This window comes from Mus caroli, chromosome 4 (assembly GCF_900094665.2).
Source record: "Mus caroli chromosome 4, CAROLI_EIJ_v1.1, whole genome shotgun sequence".
NCBI classification, from domain to species: Eukaryota; Metazoa; Chordata; class Mammalia; order Rodentia; family Muridae; genus Mus; species Mus caroli.
In genome coordinates this window covers 9,348,073-9,373,278 of record NC_034573.1, presented here as the reverse complement: position 1 = coordinate 9,373,278, position 25,206 = coordinate 9,348,073, and the positions used below count along the sequence as shown (strand labels likewise).

Genomic DNA, 25,206 nt, shown 5'->3' with positions numbered 1-25,206 from the left:
TGTAGACCAGGCTGGCCTCGAACTCAGAAATCCGCCTGCCTCTGCCTCCCGAGTGCTGGGATTAAAGGCGTGCGCCACCAACGCCCGGCTCTATTTCAGTTTTAACATAGAATGAGAGACAAAAACTTTCCCATACAGCATAGGGTAAAGGATGCAGAGATTTGCAGAAAAAGTTGACCCTACAAGCAAAGCAATTCTCTTTCAATAGCTTCATGCGTAAAATGATGGTTTCTGAGAAAACCCAAAGGAAACAATACTTTCAAATAGCACTTATCAATCCCCAAAATTGTAGCTTGTTGTCACTTGTGTTATAACAAGATAAAATTAATGATATCAGTTTTTAAAATGCAATAGGCCTTGCATTCAGGGAATCATGAATTTAGGTGAGAGAGGTTGATCAATTGTCTCAAAGATAAAGAAATTGAGATGTGCCTGTTCAGGCCACCATACATCGAGCAGAATGCAAGCTAAAGTTTCTTTGCCTCAATTTTCAATGGAAAACAAAACTTCCCAACCATTTCCCAAAACCATTTAGGCAAGCCTGGAATAGGGGCCCTCAAATCTAAATTTTAGCAACTACATAAGAAGCATGCACCCTTTCCATCAAACATGTAGATGCCCTGGGATACAGACTAGAAATTAATTTATTAATATTACTGCCTCTAAAGTTAATCCATGTATCTTGAAATGAAGAGTCAGATATTAGGGAAATGGTTCTTTGTTGGCAAGTACATGATATACGTATGCGATCCACACATCCTCTAGTGTTACAGAGAATCACAGATACTTTCCAAGGTCCATCCTGTCTTCTCCTTTAGTGGAGTAGCTCAGAGTTATGCTTGTTCAAGATTCTCTGTTGCTGGGCATGACCATGTGATGAACTATTGTGCTATTCTTAGGAGAAAGGGGCTTACTTCTTCTTTCCCTCCCCTCCTTTCCAATAATCTCCCATATGTGAATGAGAGGTAGGAGCCACACCTAACATTTTGGATAAGAACAATGCTAATGAATTTCAAAGAATTCAGGCAGGATATTGGGCATTGGATAATCTCATGGACTGCCTACCATTTTGTATTTTTTTTTTTTTTTTTTGAGACAAAGCTTTTCTAGCAAGGCTGGTCCAGGATCTACTTTCCAGCCTGGCTTGAATTTGCAGTATTCTTGTCTTTGCATCCCTAGTGCTGGGACTAGCAGCATGTGTCAGCTGGCTTGTCCTCAGGTTCTTTTTTTTTTTTAAAGATTTNTTTATTTNTTATATGTAAGTACACTGTAGCTGTCTTCAGACACTCCAGAAGAGGGCGCCAGATCTCGTTACTGATGGTTGTGAGCCACCATGTGGTTGCTGGGAGTTGAACTCTGGACCTTCAGAAGAGCAGTCGGGTGCTCTTACCCACTGAGCCATCTCACCAGCCCCTGTCCTCAGGTTCTTATGTGAAGGAAATCAATTTTTATTTTTAAAACCATTAGTATCAGCCTCTCTGTTAAGCAATGAAACCTATAACCATTATATTAACCAAAAAAAAAAAAAATCATTCAGTGTTTAGAAACCTAAGGCATATCATTTTTAAATGTAATTCCTAAGAATTTTACTCTTTGGACATATCATTTTCTCATGGTTAAGATGGTTTTACCATCTTCTGGTGGCTTCCAGCAGCCCTCGCATGAAAGTCTAGCTGTGCTGTTCATTGGGTACAAGATTTACCCCTGAAATGGGCAGAACTATGCCAGGACTTAAAGAAAGTTTTTTCAGTACTGCAGAGATGTTTTGATTGCATTTCCCTGATGACTAAGGACTTCGAACTTTTCTGTAGGGGCTTCTCAGCCATTCGAGATTCCTCTGTCAAGAATTCTGTTTAGTTCTCTACCTCATTTTTAAAATGGGTTATTTGGGTTGTTAGTGTCTAACTTCTTGAGTTCTTTGTAAATTTTGGATACTAGCCCTTTGTCAGATGTAGGGTTGGTGAAGATCTTTTCCTACCCTGATTTGTCTTATTGACAGTATCTTTTGCCTTACAGAAGCTTTGCAGTTTCATGAGTTTCCATTATATCAATTGGTGATCTTAGAGCCTGAGCCATTGAAGTTTTGTTCAGGGAATTGTCTCCTGTACCAATGCATTCAGAGGTATTTCCTACTTTCTCTTTTATGAGATTTAGTTTATCTGGTTTTATGTTGAGGTCCTTGATCCACTTGGTGATAAGTATGGATCTATTTTCATTCTTCTACATGCAGACATCTAGTTAGACCAGCATCACTTATTGAAGGCACTTTCATTTTTCTATTGTATTTCTTCTTTTTGAAAAACCAGGTGACCATAAGTGTGTAGGCTTATTTTGGGGTCTTTGATTTGATCCCATTGATAAAGATGTCTATTTCTGTACCAGTACCATGCAGTTTTTATTACTACTGCTCTGTAGTACAGATTGAGCTTAGGGATGGAGCCACACCTCTGAGGCTCTGTCTTACACCCATTAGAATGGCTAAGATAAGAAACTCAAGAGATAACACATGCTGGTGAGGATGTGGAGCAAGGGGAATACTTCTTCATTGCTAGTGAAAACTTGTACAGTCACTTTGGAAATCAATTTGGCAGTTTCTCAAAAAATGGAGAATACTTCTACCTCAAGACCCAGTTATACCATTCTTAGGCATATATTCAAAAGATGATTCAACATCTCACAAAGACATTTGCTTAATCATATACATAGCAGCTTTATTTGTAATAGTCAGAAACTGGAAACAATCTCGATGTCCTTCAACTGAAGAATGCATAAAGAAAATGTGATACATCTACACAATGGAGTATGATTCAGTTGTTAAAAAACAATGACACCATGAATTTTTCAGGTAAATAAGTAGAACTTGAGAATATCTTTCTGAGCAAGGTAACACAGTCCAAAAGGTGCATGTACTCACTTATATGTGGATATTTGCCATAAAATACATATTATAGTCCACAGACTCAAAGAAGCTAAACAAGTAGGAAGGCACAAGTGAGGAAGCTAGAATCTCATTGTGTAGGGAGAATAAAATAGTCATAAGAGGCAGATAGAGGGAGGGAATTAAAATGGGAGATATGGGAGGTGTATGGGGAGTTCAAGATCAGGTGTGGGGAAGGATAGGAATGATGGCTATTTGGCTATGAAAATGAATGGAAATCTGTAGCTTACAGGGGTGAGGAGGTGAGGGCATCTCCAGAACAAGATAGAGACCTGGGATAAGGGAGGCACCCAGGAATAAATGGGGGTGACCTTAGCTGTAACTCACTACATTGGGGATATGGAACCTGAAGAGGCCACTTCCTGTAGCTAGGCAGGAACCCCAGGGGGTGATAGAGGCACCAACCTACCTACAAAACATTCAACCCAACATTTATTCTGTCTACAGGAAATGCAGGCAGAGGGGCTGGAGCAGAAAATGAGGTAATGGCCAACCAATAACACACCCAACTTGAGACCCATCCCATGGGCAAGCACTGATTCCTAGCACTATTGATGATACTCTGTTATGCTTGCAGACAGGAGCAAGTTGTCTTTTGTGAGCCTCCATCCAGCAGCTGACTCAGACAGATACAGACACCCACAGCCAAAAGTTAGATGGAGCTTGGGGACTCATGGAAGAATAGGAGGAATGATTGAGGACCCCAAAGGGGATAGAAACTCCACAGGAAAACCAAAAGAGTCTAACCTAGACCCTTGGGACCCTCAGAGTCTGAACCATCTACCAAAGAACATACACAGGCTGGACCCAGACCTCTCTGCACATATGTAACAGATGTACAGCTTATTCTTCATGTGGGTCCTAAATAACTGTTGCTTGTGTGGGGGATATGTTCTTCTAGCTGGGCTGGCTTGTTTGGCCTCAATAAGACAATGAGGCCTCGCAGAGACTTGAAGTGCCTGGGGGGAATACCTGGGAGGGGGGCACCTGCACAGAGAAGAAGGGGAGGGGTGCTAAGGGAAGGATTGTGGGAGGGAGTGACCAGGAGGAGGGTAGTGAGTGGGATGTAAAATGAATAATTAAAAACATTAATTTAAAAAAATGTGAGTCTTCATTCCTTGTCAAAAGGAATTCTTGGCAGATAAACTGGGCTACCCTCTTCAGAAGAAAACACCAAAAAAGGTCAATTGGGAAGAAAATCAAAAGAAAAGAACCCACTATGCAGTCAAGTTCCAGTGAGCTGTTACTAGTGTATCTTTTCCAAATATAATGGCCTAGAGGAATCAGAAACCACAAGTTAAGAAAGCTCAGAGAGAGAGGGGGTGCTATCAGGTGTACCAAGGAAGCAAAAAAGGCTACACAGGCATCACAGAAGACGACAATGGCAGTTGCCAAGGCTCCACAAAGACAGCACCTAAACACAAGATTTTTAAGCTTATGAAGGTCACTGCTCCCCAAGTTGGTAGAAAATGCTAACTTGGCACATCAGAATTTAAATAAATACCCATCTCTAACTCTAAAAACAGAGACCTAGTGTCACGACTATTTTGTTGGTAAGATGTTTGATTGAGGTACCTCCACATTTAGCATCATGACATAAAAGCTCATGGGCAGGTAGCACAGAGACTCTAGGATGCGTAGGCAGAGGTTTCCATTTGATAGGGCTTGTTCCCCAGACTTTGTAAGTTTGAGATCATTGGCATGAATGAACTGAGGGCAAGTGAGTAGCTTTAATCATCTTTGGTTTCTCCAGAGAACCAGCACACATTAAGCACTCTGAAATATCTATTCATCTGCCCCAAGCAAAAGCCTCTTTCATGAGTACTCACAGGATGAGACTTATAGGTTTAGGCACATACAATTCACATTGCTGCTGGATCTTTTTTTTTTCTAAGAGAGAAGGGAGTGTGCAGTATCCAGCAGGTGAGATAAATAATTGCTGAGTTCCTTCCACCTCTAAAAAGGAGATCTCATGATTTCTTTTCATTCTAAAATTCATTTCTGCTTTTCTATTTTCTTAGATAAAGTACTCAAAGATTCAGTGCCCTCCATAAAAGCCATCCAGCCTATTGTTTCTCCAGTTTCTCTAATTGTACTATGACTTCCCTGTCCTTTCTTTCCTGGCCTTACATTCTGCTCCAGCTGTTTCCTCTTCTTGGGGGACACATCTGCCTATCAAATTCCCATCCACTCTGCATGAGTGAATGCCCTCAATGTTATGAACACACAGATCCCCTGATGCCCAGGGAAATAAATAGCCCTGATAGCTGCTGGATGTCATTCTAATGAATTTTGAATGATGATCTCTCACTAAGAGACTTCATGAGGCACAACTTCAGGACAAAAGGCAGAACGAGCCATGAAGATGCCTGCTGAGGAGGGAAGGGTCTCCATCTTTCTGGCTGAAGATATCTGGTGAAAAGGATTCAAATTGACTAAGATCAGATATGTCTCTAGAGCATAGCCTTTCTTTATATCTCCTTTCCTATTAGAGTTGATGTGAGTTTGGTCATAAAAACATAATCCACATCCTTTCCTTCCTCTTCAGTGCACCCAGAGACTTCCTGCTTCTCTGCTGGTACCATCTTCTTAGCCTCGAAGACCATCATGTGTCACCTGGATTTCTTTGAGGTACAGCCACAACCACCTTGCTAGTTACTCTTCTCCCACTGAAATCTCTTCACATCACCAATTCTGCGTGAGAATCATACGAGATTTAAATTCCTCCAAAGACTTGTCCTTACACTAATCATGGTTCCTAGTACCAACTTGAATGATCTAACATGTACCAATGTCTATGATGTGGACACAAGCTTCACTGCCTCTGACCACTCTTCCCCAGGTACCACGTCAATTCTCTGAACAAGCTGAGTTGCCTCTTACTCAGGCTTTGTAACTGAAATATCTTCTATCAAATATATCTTGTCCTTTCTGTTGGGTGACTTGTTTCTTCTTAAACAGACATGTCTCGATTCAAAAGCAATCTCCTCACAGAGCTCACACTCTGTTTGCAGACTGATGATTCTCTTTTGCATCCTACAAGAATCTTTTCCCAGAGAAACAGATAGTATTAAACATTAGTTTATTTTATTTGAGCACATTATTACATGTCAATAAATTGTAGTAAAAGATATGAGTTCTACTGGATAAAACTGAACCACTTCAGCCAGTTTTTCCAGTCAAGCTGATGTTGTGATTTATGACGTTTTCCTTTTTACTATGTCTTCTTCTTCTTCTTCTTCTTCTTCTTCTTCTTCTTCTTCTTCTTCTTCTTCTTCTTCTTCTTCTTCTTCTTCTTCTTCTTCTTCTTCTTCTTCTTCTTCTTCTTCTTCTTCTTCTCCTCCTCCTCCTCCTCCTCCTCCTTCTCCTTCTCCTCCATCTTCCTCTTCCTCCTCCTCTTCCTCCTCCTCCTCTTTCCCCTCCTTCCTCCTCCTATTCTCCTTCCTTTTCCTCCTCCTCCTTTCTTCTTTTGAGACAGTCTCTCTTTATAGCCTAGGCTGGCCTTCACAAGCAAGTCCACCCTTTTCACCCTCAACAGTGTGGTTATTACAAGCTTGTATTATCATGCTTGGTTTGGCTCTGATATTTAACATTTATGTGTCCATATTTAGGTTATATTTCCTTGTGACTCACTTTTCTTCTCTGTGAAATACAGACAATAACACTAGCACTTACAGTCCCATGATGGATAAGGTTGCTTTCTAGAAAGAGTAAAACAGAACAGACAATCCAGTGGAAAAATGGGAAACACTGTGTGAAGTTAAAAAGTACACCCACAATTTAAAGAACTACATTTAAAATGTTAACCACAGCTAAAGCAGAAAAATGTGGGTCACAACATAGGTTCACCAAAAGCTTCCTGTCCTAGGTAGTGTCATATTACAGGATGATCATGACAGACAAAACATTTCACTTTCAAGAAAGTTTTAATGTTATCCTTGTATGCTGTGACTTTAGTACATTCTAAGTGGGAAGATTGAACAGAGTTAAGGCAAATACCAGTGAATATTCAAAGTCTGATAGAAGTGAAGAGCCATGAGGCAAGGACAGGGAAGTCCTCCTATAGCTCTCCTTCTAGTCAGGCATGCTCTTGGTTCTTACAAGGAAAATTGAATGACAGAAATAACTTTTAGGGAATCTACAACCTTTGTGAGTACATAACCAGGAAAGACTGCAGAATTGCTCGATCTACCCAGCAGCATGTGAGTAAATATGCTGCACATATGTATTTACACAAATGCGGAATTATAGACTTGCTCCAGAGGGGGAAGGAGGAGAGTGTTGAAACCTGATGGCACATCCAGCATTTCCTCAGGGAGCTTGTCTGTCAGTCTGTTTGTGCTGGCTGATTGAAAATCACATGTGGCTTTCAGATGTAGAAAAGAAAAAGTATTTGCATATAAGAATGGGAAATTTTGAGTACAATTCTTCATGTTGAGTATAATTCTTCATGTTCAGTATAAACTCTGCATTTAGCCAACCATACCATATTTCTGGGAAAACATCTAAATATGGAATTGTGGGAAAAGTTATGAAGTCCATCTTCATAGTGATGGGGTCTCATCTTCCTCCTCCTCCTCCTCTTGTTCCTCCTCTCCCTCCTTTTCCTCCTCTTCATTTTTCTTCTCCTCCCTTTTCTTTTTCTCTTTCCTCCCCCTCCTATTCTTCTTTTTTATTTTCTCTTTTTTTAACATAGTATTTATAAAAAAGGATAAAATTTCTTTTACCCTATGCCTTTATTCTATATCCACACCCCTTTCTCTTCTTTCTTTATTTGATGAACATAAAAGTATGGAATTTATTTTTAACCCTGTTTTTATTTTATCAATGCCAAATTTTCATATAAGGATATTGAATGGCAGCACCATTCTGTAGCAAAGAAGTGCAAAGGGAGTAACAAAAGATGGATGCTGTGCTGTTGGTCTTGGAGAAAAATCATATGCACAAACAGCACAGAAAAAGTAAAGTTTCCCAAGAACCACAGCCCTAGCTATGTCATTCTGAGAATGGAGTGACAAAGTACATTAAGTCCCTAATTTTCTAGAAGACATAAAGCTGGGCCCCACAGGGTCAGTCCATGAACAGAGTAAATGAAAATAGGAGGAGACCTCTCATAGTGTTGAAGGTTGATATAGATCATTACTCAATTTCTCAAATGGTATGCCACAGGAATTTCAGACAAGTATGTTGCTCAGGGTTTCTCAGAAGTGCTTTCAGATATTAGAATTTCTTGCCCATCTAAGAAGGACCAGAGTATTCACATTTTGGCTTTCCTTCTTCTTGAGTTTCATGTGGTTTGTGAATTTTATCTTGGGTATTCCAAGCTTCTGCACTAATATCCACTTATCAGTGTGTGCATACCATCTGTGTTTTTTTTTTTTTTTTTTTTTTTGTGATTGGGTTACCTCACTCAGGATGATATTTTCTAGTTCCATCCATGTGCCTATGAATTTCATGAATTCATTGTTTTTAATAGGTGAGTAGTAATTATTCCATTGTGTAAATGTACCACATTTTCTGTATGCATTTCTCGAGGGACATCTAGGTCCTTTCCAGCATCTGGCTATTATAAATAAGGTTGCTATGAACATAGTGGAGCATGTGTCTTTATTATATGTTGGAGCATCATCTCGGTATGCCCAGGAGTGATATTGCTGGGCCCTCAGATAGTACTATGACCAATTTTCTGAGGAATGGCCAAACTTATTTCCAGAGTAGTTGTACAAGCTTGCAATCCCACCAGCAATGGAGGAGTGTTCCTCTTTCTCCACATCCTTGCCAGCATCTGCTTTTACCTCAAAATACCCATGGAAGGAGTTACAGAGACAAAGTGTGGAACAGAGACTGAAGGAAAGGCCATCCAGAGACTGCCCCACCTGGGGATTCATCCCATATACAGTCACCAAACCAAACCAAAGTTTGGCCATTCCTCAGAAAATTTGGTGCCTGACAAATACAAAGGTGGATGCTCACAGCCAACCATTGGACTCAACACAGGTTCCCTAATGGAGGAACTAGGGAAAAGACCCAAGGAACTGAAGGCGTTTGCAGTCCAACAGGGGGAACAACAATATGAACCAACCAGTACCCCTGGAGCTCCCAGGGACTAAACCACCAACCAAAGAGTACACATGGTGGGACTCATGTTTTCAGCTGCATATGTAGCAGAGGATGGCCTTGTCAGTCATCAATGGGAGAAGAGGCCCTTGGTTCTGTGAAGGCTCTATGCCCCAGTTTAGGGGAATGCCAGAGCAGGGAAGTGGGAATGGATAGGTTGATGAGTAGGGGGGAGGGGGAATGGGATAGGGGGCTTTCAGAGGGGAAGCCAGGAAAGGGGATAACATTTGAAATGTACATAAAGAAAATATCTAATAAAAAAAAAAAGAAACTCTCGCCCAGTTCCATACATATGATGGCTATCAAAAATCTCCCTTATGAGGGCACAGGGGACACACATAAATCTCCCTGAGAAGGAAATAGAAAAGATGTCAAGGGAGGACTAGAGGAGGGTAGATATAGAAACAGGGGGGAATGAGTTGAGGGATGGTGGATGGAGAATGTATTGGAAGAGACAACTGGAATTGAGGGGCAATCTTGGAGACAAGCTAGAAACTTAGTGCAATGGAAACTCCCAGGAATCTCTAAGGGTGACCCTAGGACTCCTAGTAGTGGGAGATAGAGAGCCTGAAGAAGCCATCTCCTGTAACCTGTAAGACTTCCACTGGAGTGACTGAGACACCAAACCAGCCAAAAAACCTTTGACCTACAATTTGTATTGCTTACTTTGGTGTAAAGGTGGCACAGAAATTATAAACGTGGCTAACCAATGACCGGACCAACCTGAGACTCATTCTACAAAATAAAGCCAACTCCTGACATGGCCTGGAGGTACAGGAATCAGAAGCTGGATAGTTCAGAGACCTATGAAAGAACCAAACACAACCAGCATTTTTTTTAAAAGACAATGAAATGATTCCTAATGATATTCTAGATACACATAGACAGGAGCCTAGCATAATCAGAATTGGAGAGACTTCATCCAGCAACTGATGAAAATAAATGCAGAACCCCACAGCCAAGCATTAGGTGGAGCTCAGAGAATCCTGCAGAAGATGGGGGTGGGGGAAGGATTGTAGGAGACAGAGGGGCTAAGAACAACACAAGGAAACCCACAGAATCAAAGGGACTCATAGAGACTCTCAGAGACTGAGTTCTACTAAGTCAGGGAGCCTGCATGGGACTGACCTAGGCCCTCTGCATGTATGTTATGGTGTGCAACTTAGTCTTCTTGTGGGACTCCTAACAGTGGGATAAGGGGCTGTCTCTGACCCTCTTGCCTGCCTTTGGGACCCTTTTCTCTCCTATTGTAACGCCCTGGCCAGCCTTAATGCAAAGGGAAGTGTTGAGTATTATTGTAACTTGATATGCCATGGTCATATTAACTTGATATCCTGGGCAGGCCTATCCTTTTCTGAAGGGAAGCAGAGGTAGAATAGATGGTGGAGAGAAAGGAGGTGAGGGAGGAGGAACTGGGAGGAGAGGACTGTGTAATATATGAAAGAATAACAATATAAAGCAATCTCTCTTGTGTTCTCATCTACTTGGTTTCTTTTCTACCAGTCATTGTGTATTTTACCTGTTCCTCCTTCTCACTGCTGTCACCCTGCTGGTGATCAAACAGGAATTTGTCACCTGACATTCTGGACAAACCAATCCACACAGCTACCAAGTACCAAGTCCCATGCCTGCTTCATGTTGGAAAGGGTGTTGTACTGTGAAGTGTGGTTTTAATATTTTATAAGAGCTTGTTTTATAAAGCATTCTTAGGGAATATTTTCCATGAATAACATTCTCCTGATTAATATATAGTATGGTCTAATGACCAAATTAGTTGCCCTGAAAAAAAGATAGCATCAGATTAGAAATTGAAAAATCCATTCTAACAATAAGCAGTCACAAGTCCGTCTGCACAGTCAAAGAATAGTTAAGAACTCATCCCAGGGTAAAAGAGTTGGTCTTGCACTCCTGTCCATAAAATGCTAACCAGAGCTTTTCTGGGACAACAGGTTGGTGGGAGGACTGATCAGCTAGCAGGAGTACTTCAATCTGGTTCTGCTTTGACACAGTTCATATAGGAGTAAGTATTTTCTGATAACATTTCTTGCTTATGACTTGCATATGACTGATGTCTGAAATAGTCACAATTATGACTAAGATAAAGACACTATGATATTGAATGTTTCTTTTATTCATGAGCAATAAATATAGTTGCTATTGATAATAATTTTTGCCTTTCCTTTAGGCATCGTTATCTAGTCACTGAAGAGTTCAAACTCTAGTTGATTATTGTTAGATGAAAGACTGGGTAAACCACCAAGTTGAGGTTCTAATGGAGGAGGTAGCCAGGATCTTCCCAACCTCTGTGTCCTTCAGTTTCTCAAGCTACTGTACTCAAGGCTGTTAACGTTCCAAAGGCCTGAGATTGCACAAGGCTTGCAAGCTGGCACAGGACATGTGACTCTCCAGCAAGAGCCAAACTTTTGCTGCTACATATGTCATTGTTTCTTCTGTCATGTAAGCACATGGAGTGGGTTTAAACAATAGATGTGGAACTCTACGCTGAGGATGAAAGGTTTTGCTCCAGAGAGATAAAGTATCTTTATTGTTCTGGAGGTCAAATAATTCTGGCCTGTGCTCTGGATGGAGATACTGGCTTGCCCCTCAATGCTGCTCGCTCTGTAGGTGTTTTTGAAAACGTGGTTGGAGCAAAATGGCAGTGTTCCTGTTCATTCAATGTACAGAAGTATGAGAAATTCATAGAGAAATGTTTCCTAGCAACAACAGTATAAGTAAGGTATACAGAGTCAGGCCAAGCCACCAACTCCACCATTATCATGTCACAACTTCCAAGGTTACATGTATTTCTATTTGCGTCTTTAAAGTAGAAAGAATAATAACTATCATATATAGTTACTGTGAGAATTAAATCAAATGATATGCCAGTGGTAAAACGTGTGTGTAAATATAATAATTTACAACTTAATATATGTATAAACGTTGTAATATAGCACTGCAAAGTATTTTTTGTGTTGCTTATTAATTGCAATTATATTTATCTTTGGAATGTTCTTTAATATATTTATACTGAATGTAATAGAGAGTCCTAAGTAAAAAGTTACCTTGGTCCCAGCACCACTACAGACCATCTGGGAAGCTTTGGCAAGTCATAGAGCATAACTGGTCAAGAACTACTAAGACAAGGAATCATGAGCGCCAGCGCCAATCCTGAGCAGTGGGTACTTGCTGTATAGGAAGCTATGCTGAAAAAAAAAAATAGGAGTCTGTATATTGACTCCTTAGGAAAGTATATACATGATGAAATAGTCAGATTTCTCAGCAACAGATCTGAGAGGACCTGGGGATTGAGAGGGGCACTAAAGGGGGTGACATATGCTAGCAGGCATGCAATTACTTTGCATGAAGCAGTTAGTGGTTCATTTAAGACATTTAAATCTGTTAATTAATGTGTTGACTAACATCACTTCTGGAATCAAGTCAAGGACGTAAAATGAGAACACAAGGTGATGAGTGGAAGAAAGGGGTGGTAACGGAGCCAGTTTACAGTTTCACTCTGGGATGAAGGGAAGCCTACTTTTAGTTAGGCCATGACCTATAAACCAGGTTAAGTACTTCTGGAAATCTCAGCTGTTGTCAGGTTGTGTGGAGCCTAGCCAGGCTTTTTTCAAATGACCCAGTATGCTGCTGTTGCTGCCTCTGGCTTCTCCTGGGCTCCAAATTGCTGCCTGAAGCAGCTGCTCAAACACTTTAATGGCCACAATTAAATCGTCCCAGAGGCTGACCTTTAGACATGGCGGTGGTGAATCAGGCCAACTGGCCTGGGGTCTGCCATCTTTGGCAAAGCCTTGCAAGTTGTGTGTGACTTAGTCTTTCATTTGGCTTCCCTGAGCATAGACTGAGGTCTCAGACTCCCAACAACACTGGTAGAAATGGGCAAGGCAGGGATGTACAAAAAATTAAAATGCCCTGCTAAGAAATCTTTGGAATAGTACATTTAAAAAACCATAAGAACTTTCTACCGTCCAGAAATTCTTTCAGCAGATAGAGCCATATTTCTACTAGAAAAAAGGAACAGAATTCATGACCAGAACTTACTGTTTTAATCATTAGTTATGATCAATGAGGCACAGGGAATCCTTCAAATATGAGATGAAGCTGTGGTCTATGACTAGCCCATGGTCCATAGGAAAAAGGGCTATCTATTTACATTCACTAAAGTTCCCCTATGCTCAGCCTGCTGACTGGTGGTTAGCAGAATCTCAGTGAATGGATGTCAGGTAGCGTGTTCTCAAAAACCCTCAAAAACTGGCAATCTTGGGACTCAAAAGACAACATAAAGCCCAGATTTCCCTTAGCTGACTACGAGATCCTGTCAGACTTTGTACAACCCCAACATGTGCATTAGATCTGCTCTGTCCTCCACATTATTAGCAGCTCCCTTAAATTTCTCATCTATTCCTTTTTAAATAGTTTCTAATAAGATTTATTTGTAGCTGCCAATTTAATAAATATATGAATGAGACATTCATCATTTTTGAGGAATTCTGTGAAAGGAAGAACTGTGTGATATAAAGTCATAAGGGTAATTTATCAGCATTTGGGGACAAGCATTTTGGTTAGCAAGGTTCAAGAAAGTATATTTGACTTGAGAGATTTGTAACAAAAAGGACTTTCATCACAGTAGTGCAGAAAGCATCAGGTAGGCAAAGGCCTTTAGCAAGGAAATAACAGAATTTTTTTTAAAAAACAAAACAAAGAAAACAAAACCCCAAGAAACAAAAAAACCAAAAAAACCCAGAAGGTATTGGCCTGGACGGATAGCTCACTGGTTAAGAGTGCTTGTTTATATATGTGTTTTCAAGTTGTATTTATATATTCAGAATACATATGTATTTACATATATGTATGTAAAAACAAATAGTGAGAAAAGAGGCCAAGAATTTGAAAAATAGTAAGGAGAGGCACATGGGAAGGTTGGAAGGGAGGAAACAAAAGGTAGGAATAATGTTATTATACTATAACTTAAATAAAGCATTTGATGTTCCTACAGAGGACCCAGGTTCAAGTTTCAGCATCTACATGGCAGCTCACAAGTATTTATAACTCCAATTCCAGGGGATCTAATGCATTTCTGCTTCCTTTTCACTGGGCACACATGCATATACATGTAGGTGAATACTCACACATGGAATAAAAACAAATAAATCTTATTAGAAACTATTTTAAAAAGGAATAGATGGGGAAAATTAAGAGAGCTGCTAATAACATAGTCAGCTAAGGGAAATCTGGGCTTTATGTTGTCTTTTGAGTCCCAGTATTGCCATTATAATGACAGACTGAGAGGACTGAAAGCCATAGAAATTTACTCTCACTGATATGCATGCCACAAGTCTGGGTCTAAGGTGGTAGGTAACAGGTTGCTTTATTTGAGACTCTGAGTGAGAATGTTACCTCTGAGCATGCCCTGGCTGTTCAAGCTCCTTAGCATCCTTGGCTGGACACCACACATCACTCTAGCCCTTCCCTTTGCCTGCTCCATCCCCTCTCTTTTCTGGGCATCACCTTCTGTGTTTTTTCTTCTTATACAACACTTGTGGCCAGATTTGAAGCACAGTCAGGGAAATCTTGGTGAGGGCCTCTCAGGATTGTTAATTTTGTTACATTTACATTCACATCTCATGCCCCTGTGCTTCCATCTTTGGTGGGAGTTCAGAGAGTTCAACCCATTAAATTCTACTCGAAATGGAAAACCACTGGAAAGGGCCATGTGGAGAAGTGAAAACTGTCCTCTTACTTCCAGGCAAGGAAGAGAAGGGAAGGAGGGAGACATTGGCCATGAGGTAAGGGATCTGAAGATGGCTGCATGTGGGGGAGGGGAAGCAGAGAAACCTGAGTTGGGATTAGGGCCAGCAGCTTTAGTTAAGACAAAGACAGAAGGGTCTGAGTGGAAATGAGGACAGTAGTATACAAGTGGCAACTGGGTTCAGGTACGGCTATCATCACGCAGACCTTGGTTGGATATCAGCCAGACATCTTCCTTTTCTGTCTCCAATTCCTAACTTTTCGCCTCCTATGGGCCTCCTGTTCTCCTGGATATGGTTTCTGCTGGACCCTCAGAGTCATTGCCTTTTAAACCCTACCCCATGCCATCCTCTATAGAACTCCCATAGATCTTAATGCTTGACCACAAAAAGTTCTGAAATTCCAACATTACACTTTTCATAGGCTTTGAGGTTTCTAGTATGTACTGGCTATCTATGAGAAGCTAAAGATGCCATAGGGAAGAAGGTTAACCCCCCCCCCCCCCCCCCCCCCCCCCAGCCCCCAACTAGAAATTAGATGTTGGCAAGTTCTCACTTTCACTCTCTGGAAGGACTTCCAATATTATTCATGGCAAATTTCCTTTAGAAGAAGAAAAAGTACCCACATCTAGTCTGTAGATACTGTGGACAAAGCCTTCCCTCTGTAATTTGTTAGTCCCAGCCAGATGCATGGAAGCAAAACTGGAATTTGCAACCAGCCATTAAATGTGGAAATGAAGCATTTCTCCTTAGAAATACAAAGTGAATACATCTAGATATAGGACCACTGAGACTTCTCACCCTTCTACCTGGTCAGTGGTAGAGCAGATGCTGAGTGTGCCACAGAAGTGCAGATCTGTTTTGAAACGGAAGTGAGTGCATCTTGTTTTTTAAATGCATTTTATGTATTTGTTTGTGTGTGTTTATGTATTTGTTTGTGTATGTGTCTGTTCCTGTGTGTGTATCGGTGTATATATGTCTGTGTCTCTGATGTGTATGTTTCTCTCTGTGAGTCTGTGTCTGTATGCATATCTATATATATGTCTAGGTCTATGTGCATGTCTCTGTGCCTGTGTATGTATGTGTCTATGACTTTGTGTGTGTATGTCTCTGTGTGTCTCTGTGTGTGTCTCTGTGTGTGTGTCTGTGTCATGTCTGTGTGAATGTGCACACGAGAATACCAGAAGAAGGTATCAGATGCCCTGGAACTGGAGTTATAGGCAGTTGTAAGCCTCCATGTGGGTGCTAGGATTTGATCTTGGGTCATTTGCAAAAGAAGTACAAGTTTTGACCAATGAGACATCTTTTTAGCCTGAGTGAAATTATTTTTCCCTTACTAGTGTCATTTGTCTTTCAGTTACAAGAAACACTTAATTCAAACTGGCATAGCCAAGTACAGACATTAATGAGAACCTTAAGAATAAAACTAAGATAGTACAATATCCTAAGCCAGATGTGTTCCTGTGGCTCTATGCTTTTTTAGTGTTTGCCTCTATATAGAATTCACACACTTCTCACTTCCTCGATAGAACAAGAATATGAGATTGTTTCTGAGTTGATCTGTCTTTGAATATCACCTGTGTTCTGTAGGAGGCACTGGTTGTTGGCTAGACTGCAGTCACATACCTTCACCCAGGGCTGTGAGTAAAGTCAGCCTTACTGGATCAGCAGAGCCTAGGGTGGGGAAAGCACTGTGTCTTCATGGGGAAACACGGTGCTCTCATGTTTTAAAAAGCAAGGGATGAGAATTAAGAAGAAAAATACCAGCAGCAAATGTCCATTCACTTTGGGCAAATTATCCATTTCTTGTTCCTGTTTCTTCATTTTTAAAGTGGGGATAATGATATTTGTACACTCCCCACTGAGTAATTGAGAAGATAAAGTGAGTTAATATGTGTAAAGTATATTAGGATGGTGCCTAGTCATATCTATATTAGCTTTAATATCTATTTATTTACTTACAATGGGAGTTTTGTCTCTGCTGAGTTTTATACAGACAGGTATCAAGCTGTTTTATTGAGCAGAGAGATATTGCAAATTCATAACAATGCACACAGAACTGGAGAGAAAGTAGAAGTTTCAAAAGGGGGATGAAATATTCAGGTTTTGCTGCTCATCACCACCTGCATTCCTGCCCCTTCTCCTAACCGCTCAGTCATTCACTGGAATTCCAAAGCATCTTCTGTGATCTCCGGGCTCATTACACTGTTCTCAGAGTCCAACTCCCACATAACAGTCCAAATCCTCTGCTTAAAGAATGAATCTCTGGCTACTATATCATCTGAGGTACTGTGTTGTAAAATATATAATCACCACCTCCAGACTTTCTGCTTTCTACCGACATTTCACACCATTGTGCCTGTGGTCTTTCACTGTGTACTCTCCAGTCTTCCCTTTGTGTCTCACCCATTCCAAACTCATTGCCATCTTCTCATCTTCCTTAGACCTCAAGGGGCCTCCTCATTCCCAAATTGAGACCTTCTGCCCTCAATTTGCATGTCATGTCGCTCAGGAGACCTTCCCAGATCAACTAGATGAAGAGGTTTTCTTTTCTCACAGCCTTATCTCTCCATATAAATACTCTTCTTTTAGAGGATTTACTGAAGTGGTAAGTAAGTGTTCTTTGGAAAGTCAGTTGGATGGTGTTTTGCTGGAGCAAGCATGTGAAGGAATGTTTATTTGATGTAGACAAATGTGAAAAGTTAAGGCAGAGTCCTGAGGAGCATTTTGCTGAAACAGACACAAGTGAAAGGATGTCCTGCATGCCACCACTGTTGCTAACCCGACTCTTTTGACTTGGACTGCTGCTGTATCTGTGACATGGATGAGGTGCTAACCTGTAAACTGAACTAACAATTTCCAGACAACACACATGGGAGTTGCTCCCCCCACACCCCTGTCTCCTTTCTTTGCCACTACCTCTGGTGGGTGGTGGGCTACAAGGGAAGTTAAAGTGTTTAAGAACTATCATTAAAAATAAGATTAAAAAAAATTAAAGTTACAATTTACTATTTATGTCATCTTTGCTTTTTAAGTATTTCCTCTAAAACCAAATGTCTGTGGTGGTAACCAGTTGAAGGTTGTGTTACCTGTGACTGGGAGGTAAGGATTTGGCCTAACATTTGGAAGTTGCCTTTTCACTAGGGCCTTTTGTTCTTTTTTGAGTGGTTAGTTGAGTCTTTGAGAGAATGAGAAAATGAGCAGGAACTCTATTCATATGTAAATTTAGGGAATAGAGACTGAGATTCAGAATATTCTGAGTGTTGGGGCTTTAAATAACAAAAACAAAATAATAAAAAAAAAAGAACAACAACAACAACATAAAATGGTACTAGTGAGGGTGGAGGAGAAGAGAGTCAATTGGTTTTGTTTTCTTCGTCACCAAAACTAAATTTCAAGTCATTGGTGGCACCCTATGTGGTCTATAGATATAAATGCAAGCTAGAGGAAAATGATATAATCCTTAAATAAAATTCGCTTTATAATTCTATGAATGTAGTTTTCACAATGAAAAGTAAAAAGGAATGCAAAGAGACAAGATCCTAACAGCAAACACCAATAAAGGAAAAAAACTTTCAGACAATAAGAAACTATCAACAAGAGGTTCCAGCACATGATATCAGAAACCACTTAAAAAATTCCAAATCTATAAGTTTGTTCCAATATAAGAAAATAGATAAGAAATCTAGCAGAGACTAAGTGCCCATTACATAGGAAAGCATAGGCATTCTAGAAATCAAAATGAAGCAAAAGTATTTAAAGTTAAGGATTTAGAAGACTCAACAAGAGGTTAGATTTAGCTGAGGGAAGAATTAGCATAGAACAATGCACTTCAAAGAAGTCTGTGTAGTGGGAGGTGAGTGAGTGCCAGCCACAGAGGACTCTGGAGTAGTTGCCTTACTCTTTGCTGCTGTTGAAGACCTGAGGGCAGTGAAGAAAGGACCTTGGAAAGAGCCCTTAGAAAGTGACACTACCACCAAGGTAAAGAATGGTCAAAGAGCTTTAGAAATTTAATAACGATAAAGAAAAAGAAACTTCCATTCAAGAAACAACAAAAACATATCATAATAGAATCCATGATACTAGAAAGCAGAGGATGACAAGTGTTAAAATAAATGGAAAATGATTTCTATAAATGCAATAAGACATACTTTAATTTTCTTTTCAGAGAGAAGGAAAGAAATATACTAGGTGGAAATTTGGAGAGTCAAGAGGAAATGTAGAGCAAAGACAAGGAGGTACACAGGCAGATCTAAGAAAATAGTGCTATAAAGTCAAAAGCATTCATGCAACATCCCTGTGAGCTGTGGACCACATATAATTTAAATGTATTGAAAGAAGTAAAACGTAAAAACAAAATTCTAGGCCTTTAGGCCCAAGCTTGGGAATGTGGCCTCTGTGGCTCAGTGCTCCGAGGTGTGCTGGTCATAAAAAAGATAGCGACATTCCTCCACCCACCCGCTTCCTGGGTTCAAAGACTGTTCATTCAAACAAAGTCACCCTGACCATTACCAGAACCTGCAACGCAAATGTGCTATCTTTAGGGGCTCTTAGATTGTTAGGGGCTCTTAGAAACTGTCTTGAGAGATAACCTGACACTTGTGACTTTGTACTTCCTTGTGACTCTTAACTGGCATTTTTGGTATTTTCCAACAACGCCCTCTCCACCTCCTTGAGTTGTGGTTTCTTCCTTTAAATACCCCCCCCCCCTATCCAGCTACTCGGGGCGCGCCATGGTCCTCTACCCCTACCCCTGCGTGGTGTATGACTGTGGGCCCGAGAAGGCTCTTGAATAAAAATCCTCTTGCAGTTTGCAGCAAGACCGTTTCTTGTGGGTGATTTTGGGGTGTCGCCTCTCCTGAGTCAGAACGTGGGGGAGTCCTCACATTGTGGGTCTTTCAGTATGACAATAAATTAAAGTAGAGGAATTTAAATGTGCAAGATGATTGTATTCTCCCAGAAAAAAAAAACCACAGTTACACTGTACTTTGATATATCAGTGCAAACTGCAATGTCTAGAATAGTGAAAAATATGATTTTAAAACTAAGAAAAAGTTGAAATAGAATGAAATTAATACATAAAAGTCAAGGGAGGGAAAAAGCATTAATATTTATAAATCATCTTAATGTTTCAATTAGTTGAGAGAAGTTGTCATATTAAGTAAGTCAGAACCCAACTGTATTTTATTTATAGTTCTTCTGTAACACTAAGATTAAAAATATTAACAGTCAAAAAATAAAAAAAGTATAATACACAAACATTGGATTAAATAAAATTTGCATGACTATATCAATGTCAAACAATTAGCTTTCAAGGTAAAGCTTTTTTAAAGAAAATGTTAAATTGCCTATGAAGATAAGTAAGCTACATTGTATGTATCTAGCATAGTCTCATAACACATAATATTGGCAGGGTGTTAAAAAGAAACAGTCTTGAGATTTAGCCACAGATTTTTCAGTGATTTATAGGAAAAGAGGAAAATAAATCTTTTATTTCACTTTATATCCTGATTGAGCCCCCTCTCTCTTCTCCAAGTCCCATGCTTAAAAACCCCTCCCTCCTATTACCTCCTCTTTTTCTCCTGAGAAGGGGAAGCCCACTTAGGGTATGACACCTGCATGGGACAACCAGTCCCAGTAGTGGAAAATAAACCTTAAGGAAATAAATATTCCAATGCTTACATGGTAATTCACTTTGTGCTAAAACATTGAATTAAAAACAAATTAATTATTATGAGACCTTTGAACAATTTCTATAAAGAGTTAATTTTTAACTTGTTTCCAATACTTAAGAGAGTACACCATAGATATGGCTGACTCATAGTTAAAAACTGAGAGGACTGAGCTAGGCTGACTCCATGACAGACTCAAACTGGTAGTTCAGGAGACTAGGGCTAAGTTTCAGTTTCCTAGAGCTGGGCAAGTCAGTTACTGGAAAAACCACAGTCAGCAGGAGCCTTATAGAAGCTGCCCCACCACCTGGCCTGAGGCAAAAGCAGTGACTCGGCAAGTTTCCAGGCTCCCCAGCAAAGGCTCTAGAATGTCCCAAGAGCCCTAGCCAATCCCAAAGACACTTATACTCCAATCAAGGTGAAGGTCACCAACTCCTTCATGGAATTCCCCTCGTCTACTTTAAGTTGAGCCTGCAAGCTCATGTGGGTGGCTTTATCTTGGTAAATGGTAGACCCCTGCATGTAGGACTGCTGCAGGATAAAATGCTCTTTGCTTTTGCATACTATCTGAGTCTGGGGTATCATTCTCATCGAATCATGAATTCTTACAAAACTACACTTTTCTTCCTTATATTCTGTCCCTCCCAGTACAGTTCCACACTCTGTACAACCACCTATAGTGAAATCACAGGAACCAGTGGATCTTTCCTTTTCCCTCACCCTGAGGATCCAGAAATTCTTAAATTAGTGTTGACACTAATTTTTTTTTTTTACCATTTACTAATTGTATGAATCTGATAACTTCAAATTCTTTGAGCTTTAATTTCCACTTCAATAAAAAGCTTAAAGAACATCCAGCTACCATGATTGTTGCAGTAACAAAGATAAATGATGTATCTGCATTTGTGTGCTTCTGTAATTATCACCAAATCTATAAGACAGATACATTTAGCTCTGTAGTACTTTTGCTTAGTCTAGCTGTTCAGTACGTAGCAAAACTTCCCAGTTTGCTGGTATTTATGCAAAATCTCCTGCATTCACTAGAGTGCAGATGTTTTCCACTCAAGGCCTTCAAATGTATTTGCTTATAGTAGAAAGGTTTCAATGGTTCATCTCCATCCTCATTTTTTTGGGGGGGGAAGTTTCGGAGTTACAGAAAACTAGACATAGTACTACCACTAGATCCAGCAATATCTCTTCTGGGCATATACCCAGAAGATGTTCCAACTGGTAATAAGGACACATGCCCCACTATGTTCATAGCAGCCATCCTCAAATTTTATGTGTTCCGAGTTCTTTCCTCTACATTTCCCTCAACTTCGGTGATTCTCAATCTTTGCTGTAACAACACTTACCTATGGGATTTTATATAGTGAGAGATGCCAATGTTATATATGAAGATTCTGAATTGTAAAAGTATGGAGCTTTTCTATGCCTTCCCTGGCTTTGAATAATGACATGGTCATCAATGGGAGGAGAGGTCCTTGGTCCTATGAAGGTTCTATATCCCAGTCTAGGGGAATGCCAGGGCCAGGAAGCAGGAGTGGGTGGGTTAGTGAGCAGAGGGTGGAGGGATGGGATAGGGGGGTTTCAGAAGGGAAACTATGAAAGGGAATAACATTTGAAATGTAAATAAAGAAAATGTCTAATAAAAAAGACCTTAGATATGAAAAATATGTACATTTCAGTAGCCTAACTATTTTAATATGCCTGTACATTAATAACATCAATGTAATGAACAACATATGAAAAACTAAGTTATAAGTTTTACTAATCAAATTGGCAATGATAAAAGGTGGTACCTCTTTATAAGCAAACACTTACCGTCATATGACAATGAACAAGCTATTGGCTACATCTCCTGAGGGCATTTGGTAGTATGTATCAAAATTCAAAACATCATTTTTGGCCATTTAATTCTCTTTCTACTAGTTTTCCTGCTGACAACTAACCAGATAAACATGAATGAATGCACAGAGCATCAGTATAGCCTTTAATGCACAGGATAAACATGAATGAATGCACAGAGCATCAGTATAGCCTTTAATGCACAGGATAAACATGAATGAATGCACAGAACATCAGTACAGCCTTTAATGCACAGAAAGCCAGCTTGTACATTAATAAAGGATTGGTAAAAGAATGCTTGAGCAATATGGAAAAAGTAATAATTTTGCATAAATGAAAATACAGTAAGTGGAAATTTGGAGTGATTTGTCTCCTTTTCATTGTACAGTAATTCCCTCTGGTTTTTAGTGTGTGGTGGGGTCAAACCAAGATTTTGTTGTGCTGTATTTCCAATCTACATTTTCTTTCCTTTGTCAAATGAATATGTTTATTATTTAGAAAATACAGCAATTCTCCTCATAAGGAAAGAAAGAAGTGTAGAAAATTGGAAGATGGGTTTCCTGAGTTTATTGATGTGCTGGTAATAGCTAAAATTTGGGATCTTGCTCTGACAGAATAATACATTTAGCACATTCACCTGGTGATAGCTGAGTTAAATTTCAAAGGCCGACATATTCCCTGTGCTCACTCTGTAGACAGAGAAAGTAGGCCAATTGGAAACTATCCTGATACACTCTGATAGTCCCCTACACAGTGAGTATTGCCGTAGGCATCTGATAGGCATATGAAGGCTTTTAGTATTCACATTGTGGACACCTTTACAAAACAGGCTCAAGTGAACTGGAGAAAAGGGATGGGGGAGGGAATCTTTGGGTATGTTGTCTTGAAATGAGAATTGATTTTTGGTAACTAACTAGGGTCCAAATAGTCTAACTGCAACAGACTCCTTTTTTCCAAAAGTCTCACTATCACACCATTTGTAAAGTGTCATGCTTTAATTGACAATTAAACCTACCTGATACACAATGGGGTGTGTGAGTTTATTTGTGAAGAAGTGCAGGTGGATGCCTGAGCTAACTGCTTTTACCTAGACCACAGGTGCTGCATAAGGTGTGTGTCCTGTTAGAACCGCTGGTCCTGTTTAGTGGTGTTGTAGACTAATCTGTTCAACTGATATCTTTTTCTAATTGGTATTACTTAGCAAATCGCTAAAAACATGATGGATTACCTCATTAATATTCAAGAGCTTTCTGTAAGGGAGATAGGCACAACAGGAGCTTTCTTCCACCAAATATCATGAAAATTAAAAATGTTTCTTTGTAAGTTATTGGTAATTGTATAGAAGAAAAGACTATAATACAAGATTTATAATAATGTGGTTTTGATCCAGTTGTCTTGACCATGACAGACTATTCAGAGTTAGATAAGATGTTGCCCAAAATTATTTCTGGGCTGAAATTTGCCTCTTTTTCTGGTCTACCCCATTAACAGGCCTGTGGCTACCTTAGCTTTGGGTTCTAGCAGCCTCCTGATCCAGGAGATTTGATCTGAACCAAAATAAAAAGTTGAATCTTGGTCCAGATTTGGGATTCTGGCATCTCTCCCACAATCACACTAAGGAGGAAACAGCGTAAATGATCAGGAAGATGTGAATCAAACAGGAATGAGTTTCACTTTATCCCATAATATTAGCAAAAATTAAAAAGACTAACACAGGGCTTTTGAGCCTATATGGAAATAGTAACTTTCAAACACCATTGCTGGGGCTATAAATTGGTACAAAACTTCTCAGAGCATTTTGGCAGTGTCTTTCCAATCTGCATCTCTTTCAATCCAACATGTCATTTCTTGGAATCTGTACTCTGAAATCCGTACATAACTAGGTAAGGACAGATGAACAGTGTGCTTATTGAAACATTTTTAAGTAGAAGAGTAAATTAAGACCATTGAAACATTCATTACTAAAAATGGTTAAATATACTAAGTACTAAGAAAATAGTTGAATATCTTAAAGTAAAATCAAGCTATGGCATTCGATGCTACCCTTGGAAACATACACACATATCACACATACATTAAGTACCACACACAGCACACACTACACACACACAGATCACTGACACACACACACACATCACATCACATACACACATTACACACCCATCACATACCACATGCATGTATTACACACCACACACATCATGCACACATACCTCACACACACACACACCACACACACCAAATACACATCACACACACACCACATGCACATCACACACACATCAGACACCACATGCACATCACATACACATCACACACACATACACCACACATAGCACACACATACATCATATACTACACATAGCCCACACACAGCACTCATACACATCACACACACACACACACATCTCTCTCTCTCTCTCTCTCTCTCACATACACACAAACACACACATACACACATACACACTCCAATGTATGGATTTGGAGTATGGTTTAGAATGTAATATTAAAAGAAAATGGCTAGTTATAAAATAACACATACAAGATGATATCATGTCTGTTGAGATAGAGACAGAAGAAGGGAAAGAGGGAGGAAATGAGACTAAAAAGGATGGAGAGGAGAGGATGGGAACCCATAGCTTATTACCACCAATAATTAATCTGTGTCGTGTTATTACAATAGGATCTCAGCATTTAATATTTCTCTTAGTCAGGGTTTCTATTCCTGCACAAACATCATGACCAAGAAGCACTTGGGGAGAAAAGGGTTTATCCAGCTTACTCTTCCACATTGCTGTTGATCACCAAAGGAAGTCAGGACTGGAACTCAAGCAGGTCAGGAAGCAGGAGCTGATGCAGAGGCCATGGA

The 25,206-nt window shown here is 39.9% G+C and overlaps 1 pseudogene; it reads left to right on the top strand.

Annotated features, from left to right (window-relative positions):
• The first annotated feature begins 1,661 nt into the window (after nucleotides 1-1,661).
• Nucleotides 1,662-25,206, top strand: part of LOC110292393 — a 98,030-nt pseudogene continuing 74,485 nt past the window's right edge.